This window comes from Schistocerca gregaria, chromosome 1 (genome assembly GCF_023897955.1).
Source record: "Schistocerca gregaria isolate iqSchGreg1 chromosome 1, iqSchGreg1.2, whole genome shotgun sequence".
Lineage (NCBI taxonomy): Eukaryota > Metazoa > Arthropoda > Insecta > Orthoptera > Acrididae > Schistocerca > Schistocerca gregaria.
Genome location: NC_064920.1, coordinates 986026843 through 986043211, shown reverse-complemented (window position 1 = coordinate 986043211; position 16369 = coordinate 986026843). Strand labels below are relative to the sequence as shown.

Sequence of the window (16369 nt, the reverse complement as noted above, 5' to 3'; positions counted from 1 at the left end):
ATACATTCTCTGCAATCTACCTTACGGTGCATGGCGGAAGGTACCTTGCACCACTACTAATCATTTCCTCTCCTGTTACATTCGTAAATACAACGAGGCGAAAACGACTGTCTAAAAGCCTCGGTACGAGCTCCGGTTTATCGCGTCTCATCTTCGTGGTCCGTACCTGCAGATGCCAGTTATCTAATTTTGGGCAGTAATGCGCGCAAAGGGCATCGTCTTCCCTAGAGGGATTCCCATTTGATTTCACGAAGCATCTCCGTAATACATGCGTGCTGATTGAACTTACTGGTAACAAATCTAGCAGCTCGTCTCTGAATTCCTTTTCCAACTTCCTTTAATCTGATCCGGTGGGGATTCCAAACACTCTAGTAGTACTAAAGAATAAGTCATGCTAACGTTCTGTACGCCGTCTCCTTTGTACATGAGCTACACTTTTCCAAAATTCTTCCAATAAACCGAAGTCCGCCGTTCGCTTTCCCTATTACCAACCCGACATGCTCTTTCCATTTCGTATCGCTTTTCAGCGTTACGCATGGATATTTAATCAAAGAGACTGTCATGTTGCACCCTGCTCATCCTGTATTCGAACGCTGTAGGACTGTTTCTCCTACTCATCATCACTAACATTTTTCTGTGTTTAGAGCAAGCGGCCATTCACCCTACTAACTAGGAATTTTGTCTGTCTTCTTGTATAGCCCTTCCGTCACTCATTACGGCACCTCCCCGTACACCACACCGCCATTAGCCGTAAATTACATTTCCCTTTCTCCACCAGATCATTTATGTATGCAGAGAATAAAATCGGTCCTATCGGAATTCCCTAGGGCATTCCTGACGATGCCCTCGTCTCTGAGTAATACTCTCCATCGAGGACCACGTACTGGGCTCTATTGCTAAAAGTCTTCGAGCAACTCAACTCTCATATTTGGGAACCTAAACAGTATGCTGTGACCTTCGTCGATCTTTAATCTCCAGTGGTGTGCCGTATCAAATGCTTTCCGGAAATCTAGGAATGTGAGATCTACCTGTTGCCCTCCATCCACGGTTTATAGGAGAATGGTAAGCTGAATTTAAAACGGGGGATGCTTTCTAAATCCAACTGATTTGTGGACAGAAGCTTTTCTGTCTCAAGGAAACTTTGTTATATTCGAACTCAGAATTTTAAGGATACTTAGTTCTTTTACCTCTCTTAAACATTTAAATCACCTGTGATTTTTTCGATTCGCTTGAGACTTATCGCTGGACAAGAGACTCACGATTAATGCGGGCTATGTTGCAGAATACTCTATCTGGACAAACATCGTTTTTGAAATGTCCATCTAATGCGCGGAATGTACACTGCTGTACAATGTGCTCATGTCCTTTCGCATTTAGGGTTTTCTTAAGTGCAGTAGTGGGACGACACCCTAACCACGAGGGAAATCCCCATACCCTAACAGCACATCCTCCATACGTCACTGTGCGCACTCCACTTGATGGCAGGTAACGTTCTCAAGATATTCGTCAAATGCAAACGCTTCATTTAGTTTGCCACAGGCTATAGCGTGATTCTATCTTCTAAGTCATTCGTTTCCAGTCATCCACTATCCAGTGCCGTCGCTCTTTGCATCACCTCAAGCAGCGCTTTGACTAGTGAAATGTTTGCTTATGAATAGCTGCTAGGCCACTTTAGCCCATTGTTTTAATTCCATAGACAGGATTACTATGTTAGCTGGACTGCTGGTAAAACTTTGGAACGTGCTCGACGTTTCCTGTCTGTCAGTGCATGAGATGTGACTGATCTTCGTTTGGCTATGGTTGTTGCTTCGCGTTTGCTTTTGACAATTAAATCTCCTATATAAATTGAAAGAAAATGCCTAGCTGAGCAGTGGATCCACCTACTCCAGCGGGAATGTACAAATGCCTCCGAAACTCCTGTGGTAATCTCAGAGTAGCGAACAGGAGACAGTGGACATGGACTGAGGGTAGGTGACGCCACGTGGGAATGTGGATCCGCCGTGCGGCGTGACGAGATGGTCCGCTCAATTGAGACAACGCTGGTCCCGGATGGCGCAGTGGTTAACGCACCTGCCTAGTAAGCAGGTGATTCCGGTTTAGAATCCAGATCTGGAACACATTTTCGCTTGTCGCCGCTGATTCCGCGTAATGTTCCGCTGCAGCCAATAACAATGACCCCTTTCGATTTAAATATAGTGTTTGGCAGCTGCAGATTCTGCAAGGTGTGTGTACTTTCGGACATTTCCGATAGGACAGACACCACGCATTCCTATAATTGCATCACCATATGTCGACAACTCTGGAGGGGTCGAAATGTCCTTGATGGATTTGTTACTCAGCAGTTACTGCTACGCTAGTGACAGCACAATACACTCCGTTTTCTTTAATGCTCGTGGATCCGCCGCTTGTGACATCTGATGGTCAATTCCTCATTTCGTAGTGATGTTCGCATAATTTTGATCAGATAGTGTCTCTGTGGCCAACGGCCTTGCCGCAGTGGTAACACCGGTTCCCGTCAGATCACCGAAGTTAAGCGCTGTCGGGCTGGGCTAGCACTTAGATGGGTAACCATCCTGTGCCTACCGCTGTTGGCAAGCGGGGTGCACTCAGCCCTTGTGAGGCAAACAGACGAGCTACTTGATTGAGAAGTAGCGGCTCCGCACTCGGAAAATGATATACGGTGGGAGAGAGGTGTGGTGACCGCATGCCTCTCCATATCCGCATCCAGTGACGCCTGTGGCTCAGGATGGCATGGCGGCCGGTCGATAACCTTTGGGCCTTAATGGTCTGTTCGGAAGGAGTTAGTTAGTTAGTGTCTCTGTGACACAGCAGTTATTGTGATCTTAAATTAGTGTACAATCGATTTCAAGTCTATATCGTGTAAGAAACTGAGGGCCAAAAGTGCCACTTGCTTTCGTCCATTGAACGAGGATGTCGTAAGCCGAAGGGTCGATTTTAGTGTACCACTAGTTCCATGCAAGAACAGCCAACAGCAGCAGGCAGTAAAATGCAATGCCTGCTGCTGTAAATACGAGGGTCACTTCAAAAGAAATGCACACTATTTTTGTAAAAATGCAGTTTTTATTCTGCATGTGTGAAAGTTATACAGTGTCTAGATACATCCTTCCCGCTTGTTTTCGAACTTAGTTCAACCTGTTCCCGTGAGTGGCGCCATCACAGCATGCGTTCAAGATGGCTGCTACACTTGACGTTCGTCAGAAGCAACGTGCTGTCATAGAATTCCTGTGCTGCGAAAACGAGACAGTGGAAAACATCCACAAGAGGTTGAAAAAGGTGTTTGGAGATGCTGCTGTCGATCGCAGCACAGTTATGCGTTGGGTAAGCAGGCTACGTGATGAAAGCGGGCACGGCAATATTGAAGGATTGTCCCCGCAGCGGCAGGCCTCGTACTGCACACACTCCAGACAATGTTCAGAGACTTAACGAATTGGTGACTGCTGACAGACGCATCACCGTGAACAAATTGTCACGTTACGTTGGGATAGGGGAAGGAAGTGTTTGCCGAATATTGAAAGTGTTGGTGTTAAAAAAAGTTTGTGCCAGGTGGGTTCCCAGTATGATGACAGTGGCTCACAAAGCAACAAGAAAAACGGTATGCAGCGAACTTTTGGAACAGTACGAGAATGGTGGAGATTCATTTCTTGGAAGAATTGTGACAGGTGATGAAACATGGCTCCATACTTTTTCACCAAAGACGAAGAGGCAATCAGTGGAGTGGCATCACGCAAATTCACCCAAGAAAAAAAGTTTTGAAGATGATGACTCCTTGTGCACGCTGCCAAACAGTGGCTCATACAAGTTAGTCCAGAATTTTACCGTGAATGTATACAGGCGCTGGTTCCAAGATGGCTAAGGCAGTTGAGAGGGATGGAAATTATGTGGAGAAATGAAAATATTGTTCCTAAAGGATATATTTACACACTGTAAAACTTTCAAACATGTAGAATAAAAGATGTATTTAAAAAAAAAATAGTGTGCATTTATTTTGAAGTGACCCTCGTAAGTATCACGTTGAAAGTAATTTGACATCCTACTACTGGCACTAGATGTCACATCAAATGTAACTTGACTTCCTACTGCTGCAGGCAGACGTAATGTCAAATAAGATTAGACTTACCACAGCTTGTAGGTGTATGTCATACCCAATGTAATATCGTTTCCTACTGCTGTAGCTAGATACCTTGCCAAATGTAATTTGACTACCAGTTGTTCCAAGAGAGTTTCACTTCAGAGGTAATTTGACTTTCATGTCAGTTGTATTCTGACTTCCTTCTGCTGCAGGTACACATCACCCGAAATGCAATTTGAGGGTAAACTGCTGTAGGGAGATACTATGTCAGTTGTAATTTGATATTCTGTTGCTGCAATTAGGAGTCATGTCGGTGATAATTTGACTTCGTACTTCTTTAGGTAGTTAGTTGTCTTATCAAATGCAGTTTTTCTTCCTGCTGCCTTACGCAGATGTTTGTCAGAGGAACTTGCGGCACGCATTAGTCGTGGGTTTAGTGAGTAATAGACATCTGATTTAGCGAGAGACAGGCAATATTCATAAAACATACCAGAAACCACTGCATTGATACTGAACGAGGGATTGTCTGTGCGTGAAATGGTATGTACACATATCTAAGAAAGTTTTGCATCACACCGGTTCAAAGGACTCCAAAAGATAGACGTTGACTGTGGATGTTGTTTCAAAGACAAAGTCTCTTTGACTATTCAGAGATGTCACTAAACCCGCCCAAAGATGTAAACAACCATGCATTAGCAGCGCCTATTAGACGGAGGGGTTCCGACTGCCGATCACATCCAGTCATTCTACCAGGAAGGAGGTGCACGGCTCGTACTGTCTGTAGTTCAACCATGCCTAGACAGTCAATACCGCGGTTCGATCGTTTCCGCATTGTTACTTTGTGCCAGGAAGGGCTCTCAACAAGGGAAGTATCTAGGCGTCTCGGAGGCACCAATGCGATGTTGTTCGGACATCAATGAGATACAGAGACACAGGAACTGTCGATGCCATGCCTCGCTGAGGCCGTCCAAGGGCTACTACTACAGTGGATGACTGCTACCTACGGATTATGGCTCGGAGGATCCCTGACAGCAACGTCACCGTGTTGAATAATGCTTTGAGTGCAGCCACAGGACGTCGTGTTACGACTCAAACAATGCGCAACAGACTGCATGATGTGCAACTTCACTCCCGACGTCCATTGCGAGGTCCATCTTTGCAACCACGACACCATACAGCGCGGTACAGATAGGCCCAACAACATTCCGAATGGGCCGCTCAGGATTGGCATCACGTTCTCTCCACCTTGAGTGTCGCATATGCCTTCAACCAGACAACCGTCGGAGAAGTGTTTGGAGGCAACCCGTTCAGGCTGAATGCCATAGGCACATTGTCCAGTGAGTGCATCAAGTTGGAGGTTCCCTGCTGTGTTGGGATGGCATTACGTGTGGCCGACGTACGCCGCGAGTGGTCACGGAAGGCGCCATAACGGCTGTACGATACGTGAATGCCATCCTCCGACCGATAGTGCAACCACATCGACAGCATATTGGCTAGGCTATCCTATTCATGGACGACAATTCACGCCCCCACATTCACATCTTGTGAACGACTTCCTTGAGGATAACGACATCGCTCGACTAGATTGGCCAGCATGTTCTCCAGACATGAACTCTATCGAACATGCCTGGGATAGATTGAAAAGGGCGGTTTATGGACAACAGACCCATCAATCACTCTGAGGGATCTACGTGAATCGCCGTTGAGGAGTGGGACAATCTGGACCAACAGTGCCTTGATGAACTTGTGAATAGTATGCCACGACGAATACAGGCATGCATCAATGCAAGAGGACGTGCTACTGGATATGAGAGGTGCCTGTGTGTACAGCACTCTGCACCACTACATCTGAAGGTCGCGCTGGATGGTGGTACTACATGCAATGTATGGTTTTCATGAGCAATAAAAAGGGCGGAAACGATGCTTACCTTGGTCTGTATTCCAATTTTCTGTACAGGTTTCGGAACTCTCGAACCCGGGTGATGCAAAACTTTTTTGATGTGTGTATGTCAGTGGCATCACCTCCACATCTTATCATTTGGAACCATGACAGCACACAGCGGGAAATATGACACCGTTATGTACATCTTTAAGCTGGCTCGAATGTAAACGATGGCAATATTACACTATGCTGTAGTCTCCTGAGCTATTTATCACCATACCGTCCTCTACATGAACAAAATGTGCATCTCCGTCTTACTGAGAAAGCTTCTGATGTTCGCTGCAGTCATGTTGCTGCTGGCATTCCTTGTAGTTACGGAAACAACCGAATAAAAAAATTGATTCAGTCGGTTGTTGGAAAGAAATCGACTCATTCGGTTATAGTTTTACCTGCACGTTGAGTTATTCAGTCTTTCTTTTAAGTGAAAGCAGTGTGTGGGAGCAACCACACGAAAACAGTCGGTGCAGTCCTGTGCATTCATTTCTGAGCGGAAAGATTCGATCGTTTTGCCACTATTAGAACTTTATTCTTGACGACGCCTTCCGCTATCGCCTGTCGCCATTTTTACCGCCGTTTTTATTCAGGGCCAATAAGTAGCTGTTAGTCCAGTTTTTTGTTCGTGCTTGTGAGCAGGCGTTTTCTTAATAGCGGACTTTGGGTATGGATCGGAATACCGAAACGCTCAATGGGGCGGGAAAAAAAAACTCATGTGAGTGGGTAAAACGTGGTCAAGATAAAACTCAATCCGACATATAACATCTTCTAGGATGGTCCATATTGTGAAATTACATGAATTAAAGAAATTCGAAGATAATTGACGACAAATATACCTGCCAAAAAGAAAGAAGAAATCAGAGGAATGATAAATACGCGCTTAAAAACGAGTGTCCCCCAACTATTAAAAACATTTTGTCTTATATAGTTTCTGTTCCCTTCACCTCAGCATTTACCGGAATAGAATTATCGATGACGGGTGCAAACCAGTGGGAAGAAGGAGACAGAGCTTCTATAAATTTAAATAAAAAACTAATTGTTAATGTATTTAAATAGAAATTCATAATGTAGCACCCGCTATCAACTTCTTAATACAAACTAATATTTAATGCCAAAAGTATGAAAGCTTCATAGATTGAGTGAAAACATTTATATAGCTGACATGTCCGGAGAGACTAGTTTCATTTGGTTGTTCTATTCGACTGAAAAAAAAAATCCGATTGAACGGAAGAAACAATCGATTGTTAAAACCAATCGGTTGTCCCAGATATCGAGATATTTACAAATTAGTTTGTGATGTGCAGATGAAGAAATTACTCGTTACACATTACTACGATTTACCGTGCAGATGACGCGTGGAAGCTATGGCGCTAACTTACTGCTATATTAATTGGGTGTATATGATACTCTGTTAGTCGTGAAAGTCACTGTAGGTACTAACATTTCTGCGAAAGCAAAACAGGGTTGTCATCTTTTATTCACAATGAAATCCCTTCTACTCTTTATTGTTTTTCATCACACGCTACATTTTTCCCCTTATTTTTGCTTCCACGCATCTCTGCTGAGTTATTACTTTTGGCGGCTCGACGAAATTGTGCTACCCGACTGTAGGAAGCTTCGCTGGAACCAGGAAGTACTGCATCACTCTAATTACCACCATGTAAGCCGGAAAGGTCTAGTAACAAAGGGCAATTACTAGGACAGGCCCACTCTCATTCACTGAAGTCAATTAAATTGCGTGACGGCTATGACACGCTGGCAGAGTACACGCTGTGAACAAGGGTACTCATTAGCGTATGTGTAGGAGCTTCTCAGAGAGAAAAGTTTCCTTGTATATACAAACACAGGTTGATCATATTGCTGAAATTACTGACAACCAAAGGTTCCGACCAATCGTGTCGGAAGTTCATTTAATTATTTTTTTCCTTTAGTGCTCGACTGTTCATTGGGTTCTAGATGAAAAATTTTTACCTGTCGTTGTAAACCGGGAGGTAGTAAAAAAATCAAGGACCATATTTTCCAAATGGTATCTGTACTTGAAAATTTGTTGTGTACAGCCTCAATTTCTCGAGGTAAACGGTGTCTCGCGAGCATGCTCAGGTTTCACAAGGCGTATCGATGAATATTCTGTGAAAACAATTGAGTAAAAACTACAGTATGATAAGAAAATACAATTTTTGTCTTTAGATATTTTGTATACATGCAGGTATTATACACAACAAATACAACATTTCTAACTCGTGAATATTAATATTTGTGGTTTTACTATTTTGTCTGTATGTCGTACGTGACAGATGATGATTATGGGCATGCAAGTGTAGTAATTAATGGTACAAAAAGTACAGCCCCGGCCGCAGTTTCAGTTTCTAACACTACCACCAGTTTTAGCCACCAAAACCATTTTCAAGTGATTATGAGCCTAGCAATCGTGGAGATACATAGTTGCAGACAAGGCGGACTATGGATATAAAAAGGACAAGATATCTCGAGAATTTCTCACTTGGTGGTAGTAGGTGATATAGTTTGTGTAGATCAGCATCAAGTCGCCGTACAGGGAGCAGCTGCTAAAAGAAGGTCATTGTAAGTAACCGCTGCTTTTTATGATCCCCTGAGCTTACTAACCCCAGTGTTTACAATAGGAAAACTTTAGAGACTCTGGGCTATTTGGGGGGGAATGAACTTTTGCCTCGGTATCTTGCCTCAGTGACACACCTAGATGTCAGCCATTATATACCAAGGTGTATCAAAACTTTGAAAAGGGTAGCATTTGCACCCATGCTTTCTGTCATGCTTTCGAGCGACGATATGATGTGGTCTTATGTGTCAGGGGCACTAAATAGTGAGTCTCATATTCAATTGAATCGCTCATTACTAAAGCTCCTCAAATATTGGAAATGCATATTTTGTTAGTTTCAGTTTCCTGAGACAGAGGCATCAATTGAAATTAAAACTGGAGGTCGTCATTGGTTTGTGGGGGATTAAAGGGACCAGACTACAACGGCCATCGGTCAGGTCGTCATTGCTTTGTTGCTTGCAGAAAGCGAATTTAATTATGCAATTATTTCTAGTAGAGGAGAAATCCAGGGGTTGTCACATTTTAGAAATAAACTTTCCCCAGGAACGGAGTCATGCTGAATCAGCATGTGTTTTTTGTTGATAACTCTGATTAACTGTTCCACGTACAGTATTAAATTGAAAAACCCAGAATCTGAAGTTTAAAATAATGATGAAAACAATAAAACAAAAGAAAGATAAACTTGACTGCGTTTTAGTAAGCTTTGATTTTGTAATTTCGAGATACATGGCACGGAAACAAAGAAACATATTTGTTATCGTTGTCATGTGGGTCAAATAAAGAAAGACACGAATGCAGTAACACCTTTATAAACATTACATCGAATACCTTGTCTTCAAAAACATAAGAGAACGGCACTTATTCGGCGATGCATATGGAGGCCAAAATCACAATCATACAGATACAGGAATGTTACTGTTGTTAACAGACAGTGATAAATTTAATAACAGCCGTTACTTGTTCCCCATTAGGGGGCACTCTTTTCTACCATATGACCGCGACGATGAATGAATGAGTGCTTATTCTAGATCGGTATTTGTAACTTATCACCGAATCCAGCCGCCTTGACCACCTTTAAGTATATGCAGCAGGAACAAGAGAAACAGTGGATTTTAAGACTTGATGGATCCCTTTATACACAAATGTTATCATCTCAGCTCGAAAAGTAGGAGGAGCACTAGAAAACATGACAAAGTGTCATTTTCTCCCCATCGATTTCTGTACTATGAGTTCATGTCAAAAGAGAAAGGGCAAACAATTGCTAGGCCCTTTGTTGGAGAACCTGGGATTCATACATTAGTGATAGCCTGGATATATTTTCCCAACTAGAAGACTGGGCTCCGTTAAAGAGAAACATATGGTGGAAGAGCTCAGATAAACAACAAGAAGAAAGATTATATTGCTAAACTACTGAAGTATATTACATATTCACATCAAGTTAGCTGAACACCGGGACTACCACAGAAGTAGACGAAGATGACTGAAAAATGACTAGAACAAGCCACCTTTGTTAATATATTTTGTATCCATTTTTCTACGACCGTAGGATATTTTTGTGAAAAGTTTGTGCTACAAAACTTTTGTAAGCTAACATTCAGTGGCTTATCTTCGAAGCATTGTGAAAAAGCGAGTCACTTGTTTATCATTTGAATTTACTTCGTAACGTGATTATGTACGGCAATAATATACTTTACAATATAATAATACGCTCAAGAAAGACATACATACTTTATATTACATTTGTTGGATCGAAATATTGTCATTCGTTAATTATAGGTTGTTATTTTTAAGTAATTTTAATAATTGCCTTAAAACATATTTGTTTCCTCATTTATTGCAATAAGGAGTAACTCTAGTTGATACATCTCATCACAGTAGCTACAAACATTTTTAGACTAGGAATATTAGCCTCACACATTCCAGAAAATGGGCTGTTAAACAAGGCGGTGGAATGTTTTTTTTCCTCCTCCTCAGTAATTTACCGTACGTGAGTTGGCCACTTTTGGAAATAAGCAGACAGACCACTGTGAAGAGCATTACGCTGTCACAATTGGAACTTACGACAGTATTAATGACGACGAGACTTCTTCTTTCCTGTTGCAACGCTAACGAAACAGATCCCATGGTGACACTTCATTAGTTAAGTGCTAGTCCCGATACTTGAAAAACTTTTGTATGCATCTGGACTACCGAAATTCAGACGTACATCTCGGCATCCCAGTGGAGACACTATAGGGATGATCTTGCGAATCGTACTTCAAGAACAAAAACGCCTCAAACGTCTTAATAGAGACATATGATGGCATGGGCCGTCGTGGCATTTACAACAGCCCTATCGCTGGCCAAATGAATATCACAAGTTTATTTTCCGGAGATTAAAAACTAGCACACAGATCCACAGTTTCTCCTTATGGAGACGCCCCATATACTGACATATATTAAAAGATTGACTCTGAAAACTGGGGTTGGTCACGCCCCACGTTCTCCGACTGAAATGTAAATTAATTGACAATATGGATTTGTACGGTTATTTTACAGTACAAAAGGTTTGTTGGCGGACGCTGCATTCCACGCACAATTTATAATGACGACATGTAAGCACTGCACACCCTTGCCACAAGTCGTAACAGACTTGACGAGAGAATTCAGACTCCGTCTGAACACAGCAGATTTTGGGAGCACTGGGTCAAGGGTTAGCGCACACTCTAGCTCTGATTCCACTAAGTCAAATGACCAAATGGAAGATCAATGAACATCCAAGTCGGTACGCTGACGTCTTTCTGCAAGAATACGTTACCCCATGGCACATGTGAAGAAGGCAAGAGTGCAAGAGCAGAAAGAAGGCAGACATGGAGTGCCGCGCACAACCACATCACCTTTTTTGGATGTTGATCAGGGTGAGGAGGAAGTGGAGGATCGCTAAACGGCATATCTGCGTTTGTAACTAAAGGCGTTATGTACACACATCAAAAACGTTTTGCAACACCTCGGTTCCGAGAGTTCCGAAACATTTACAGAAAATTTAAATACAGATCAACAAACATAATTTCCGCCCTTTTTATTCCTTATGAAAACCACACATTGCGTGTAGTACCACCATACAGCGAGACCCTCAGAGGCAATGGACCAGATTGATGTATACACTAGTATTTCTAATACCCAGTAACACGTTCTCTTGCATTGATGCATGCTTGTATTCGTCGTGGCATACTGTCCATAAGTTCATCAAGGAACTGTTGGTCCAGGTTGTCCCATTCCTCAACGGCGATTCGGCGTATATCCCTGAGAGTGGTTGGTGGGTCTCGTCGTCCATAAACAGCCCTTTTCAATTTGCCCCAGGCTTCTTCTATAGAGTTCATGTCTGGAGAACATGTTGGCCACTCTAGTCGAGCATTGTCGTTATCCTGAAGGAAGTCATTCACAAGATATACATAATGAGGGCAAGAATTGTCGTCCTTGAAGACGAGTGCCTCGCCAATAAGCTGTCGATATGGTTGCACTATCGGTTGGAGGGTGGCATTCACGTATCGTACAGCCGTTATGGCGCCTTCCATGACCATGGCGTACGTTGGCCACACATAATGCTATCCCAAAACAGCAGGGTTCCTTCACATTGCTGCGCTCGCTGGACAGTGTGTCTAAGGCGTTCAGCCTGAACGGGTTCCCTCCGAAAACGTCTGCGACGATTGTCTGGTTGAAGGCATATGCGACACTCATCGGTGGAGAGTACGTGATGCCAATCATGAGCGGTCCATTCGGCATGTTGTTGGGCCCATCTGTACGGCGCTGCATGGTGTCGTGGTTGCAAAGATGGACCTCGCAATGGACGTCGGGAATGAAGTTTTGCAGTATGCAGCCTATTGCACACAGTATGAATAGTAACACGACGTCCTGTAGCTGCATGAAAAACATTATTCAATATGGTGGAGTTGCTGTCAAGCTTCCTCCGAGTAATAATCTGTAGGTAGGGGTCATCCACTGTAGTAGTAGCCCTTGGACGGCCTGAGCGAGGCATGGCATCGACAGTTCCTGTCTCTGTGTATCTCATTCATGTCTGAGCAACATCGCTTTGATTCACTCCGAGACGCCTAGACACTTCCCTTGTTGAGAGCCCTTCCTGGCACAAAGTAACAATGCGAACGCGATTGAATCGCGGTATTGACCGAGTAGGCATGATTGAACTTCAGACAACAGATCCGTGTACCTCCTTCCCGGTGGAATGACTGGAACTGATCAGCTGTCGGACCCTCTCCATCTAATAGGCGCTGCTAATGCATGGTTGTTTACATCTTTGGGCGAGTTTAGTGAGATTTCTGAACAGTCAAAGGGACTGTGTCTGTGATACAATATCGACAGGCCACATCTATCTTCAGGAGCTCTGGGACCCGGGTTGATGCAAAACATTTCTTGATTTATGTAACTTCCATGATCTGTGTAAATGAAGTTACACATTGGCTGACGTTAGATGACTTTCTAATTGCTCCCAGTATCTTGGGTGTTGCCGAACGAGGTGGTGCAGTGGTTAGTACACTGGACTCACTTTCGAATGGACTACGGTTCAAATGCGTCTGGCCATCTTGAATTAAATTTCCCTAAACCGCTCCAGACAAATGGCGGTATTTTTTCTTTCAAAGGGCACGGCGATTTCCTCCCTCATACTTGAATCAATCTGAGCTTGTGTTCCGTCTCTAACGCCCTAGATGTCGACGGGACGCTAAAACTTTATGTTCCTTTTTTCTTTTTATTGTTGGACGTTGAAGAAGGACAGAAAGGCTGAATAATCTGCAAAGTAATGGAAAAGGATACATTTTGACTATTAAAAGTAGTACTCATAATGTTGCTAAGACAACTGTTTCCAGTATTTTTAGTTAAAGATTAAAACAGGAATCGCGTCTCCCAGATAAACAGTGTTTAGGCCAGATTTCCGGTATCGCAGAAACAGTTTTTGCACACGAGTAAATTGCCGCCACTGCGACGAGAATTTAAATAACATACGTCCCATCCTTAAGACAGGAAGCATGATCAAAGTTTTAGCAACGATGTCACTGGAAACAGAGTGCAAACTCGGACGAATGAACGTTGCAGAAGTGAATCGGCCGAGCCTTTACAAAGTGAGCATGCCGGGAAGCATTTTAAGTGATGTAGGGAAATCGTGGAAAACTTAAATCTGAATGGCTGGGACGGAGTCGTGGACATCTACAAAGATTTTACCAAGAAGAATTAAGAGTCAAATAATTATAACCGATTAACTGATTCTGATGTTGACTAAAAACATATCCTGCCCCAAGAAATAAATTTGACAGTAACTATATAAAAATGAAGACGAAAAAAGAGTATAAGTGGTTGCAGATGACAAACTGTCGGTCATTGTAGAAACACAAGACGTCAGAAAAACCACACCATGTGGTAAAAAGATGGAAAATAAAAGCCCACTGAGGATGCTGCAACTGCAGTGAAACATGTTTGGGTTATAAAACAAAACTGTGTTTTGCTAAAGGCGGACCCTATCCAAAAACATATATATATATAAATTACTGTATCTCAAAATACTGATGGGTGAGTATACTTCAATAGTTTAATTTTATGTTGTTAATACGAAGATGGATGCCACCTTTTTGATTAAACGATTTGAAATTACGTTCTCATAGATTAAGTCCGTGGTATCCAACTAGTCACGAAATAAAGCTAGAAAATAGCTGTAAAATAATTTATTCATAGTTTTGGGTTGCAACTGAAACCAAAACTCTGAAATAGGCGAAAGAGTGAGGATGGTTGTGAAAATCCTAGAAAATATCAACAAAAGATGCCACATTAACACATTACGCACTGGAGAAACAAGGATTAGTCCTAAACTAGAGAAAGGCACACAGAAGTGGCAGAAGTCATGGGATACCTCCCAATATCGAGTCCGACCTCCTTTATCCCGGCGGAATGCAGCAACTCGACGTTGGATGCAGTCAACAAGTCGTTGGAAATCCCCTGCAGAAATATTGAGCCACGCTGCCTCTATTGCCGTCTAAAATAGCGAAAGTGTTGCCTGTCCAGGATTTTGTACACGAACCGACCTCTCGATTAGGTCCCATAAACGGTCGATGGTGTTCATGTCGGGCAATCTGGGTGAGTTCATGTCGGACAATCTGGGTGACTCGAATTGTCCAGAATGTTCTTAAAACCAATGGCTGACAAAGGTAGCCCGGTAACATGCCGTATTGTCATCCATAAAAATTCCATTTTTGTTAGGGAACATGAAGTTCATGAATGGCTGCAAATGGTCTCAGAGTTGCCGAACATGGCCTTTTCCATTCCATGAAACACCACCCACACCATTATGGAGCCACCACTAGCTTCCACAATGCCTTGTTGACAACTTTGGTTCATGACTCATTGGGTCTGCATGACACTCGATACCTACCATCAGCTCTTACCAAGTGAAACAGGGACTCATCCAACTAAGCAACGGTTTTCTAGTGGTCTAGGGTCCAAACGATATGGTCACGAGCCCAGAAGAGGAGCTGTAGGCCATGTCGTGCTGTTAGCAAAAGCACTCGCGTCAGTCGTCTGCTGCCATAGCCCTTTAACGCCAAATTTCGCCTAACTGTCCTAATGGATGCGTAAATTGTACTTTCTGTATTGATTTATGCGGTGATTTCACGCAGTGTTGCTTGTCTGTTTGCACTGAAAACTCTGAGCAACCGCTGCTGCTATCGATCGCTAACTGTAGGCCGTCGGCTACTGCGTTGTCCATGGTGAGAGGCAATGCCTGAAATTTGGTATTCTTGGCACACTCTTGACTCTGTTGATCCAGGAATATTGCATTCTCTAACGATTCCCGCAATGGAGTGTCAAATGCGTCTAACTCCAACTACCATTCCGCGTTCAGAATCTGTTAATTTCCTTCGTGCGGTCATAATCCCGTCGGAAGCTTTTTCACATAAACAGCTCCACCAACGCACTGCCGTTTTAAGACTTATGTACACGATACTACCGCCCTCTGTATATATGCACATCTCTATCCAATGACTTGTCACCTCAGCGTAATACTTAGTTTGCTTTTAAGACCTCAAACTTGTTCATGGTAATGACTTCATTGCTTTACTTTCCTGATTTCTGTTTTTACTCTCGAGTGGAATAAGTGAATATGACAAAATGTGTTTTGACGCTAAGTTACTCTTGGGGTTGACTGAGTAACCTACAGCCTAGGGTTAATATACGGTTTGAAGAATGTGGGAATCCTCCTTAAATATACTTGAATGGTTTGGTAATTTCAACGTTTATCAGCCTAGAACTGAATCAAGTTAATCCGCATCTCTACAGTTTGTGACAGTATTGTGCAGCATGCAACTGGAATGCAGCAGAATTCATAGCTCTGGGACTACATCTGGCGCTGTACTGCATCCGTAGACTTTGAGGTCTCAAACCTCGAGAGCACATATTGTCGACCTTGAAATTTCACATGTTTTTCACCATCTTCTAGCACAGAAAAGATTTTTTTTTGTTTTTGTTATCTGCTTGGGATTAAGTATAGATGTACACAACTGTAAGGTGGCTATAATTTCGCACCTTACAAGCACTCATCCACATACTTTGCCGTGAACTAAAACCACAATTAGGTATCATTTGATAGGTTGTACATCGTATATATGAATATTTAAAGGAGACTGACATTGTCAAGTACGCCTTGTAAATAGTTGTTAACGCTTGTTGCATGAAAGGTGACGAATTGTTTTTATTATGAGAATGGCGTAATGAATGATTGCCTATACTAGCA

At 42.9% G+C, this 16369-nt stretch overlaps 1 pseudogene; it reads left to right on the top strand.

The window, feature by feature from the left end:
• Positions 1 to 2478: 2478 nt before the first annotated feature.
• LOC126291429 (5S ribosomal RNA) lies at positions 2479 to 2594 on the top strand (annotated as a pseudogene).
• Positions 2595 to 16369: the final 13775 nt, after the last annotated feature.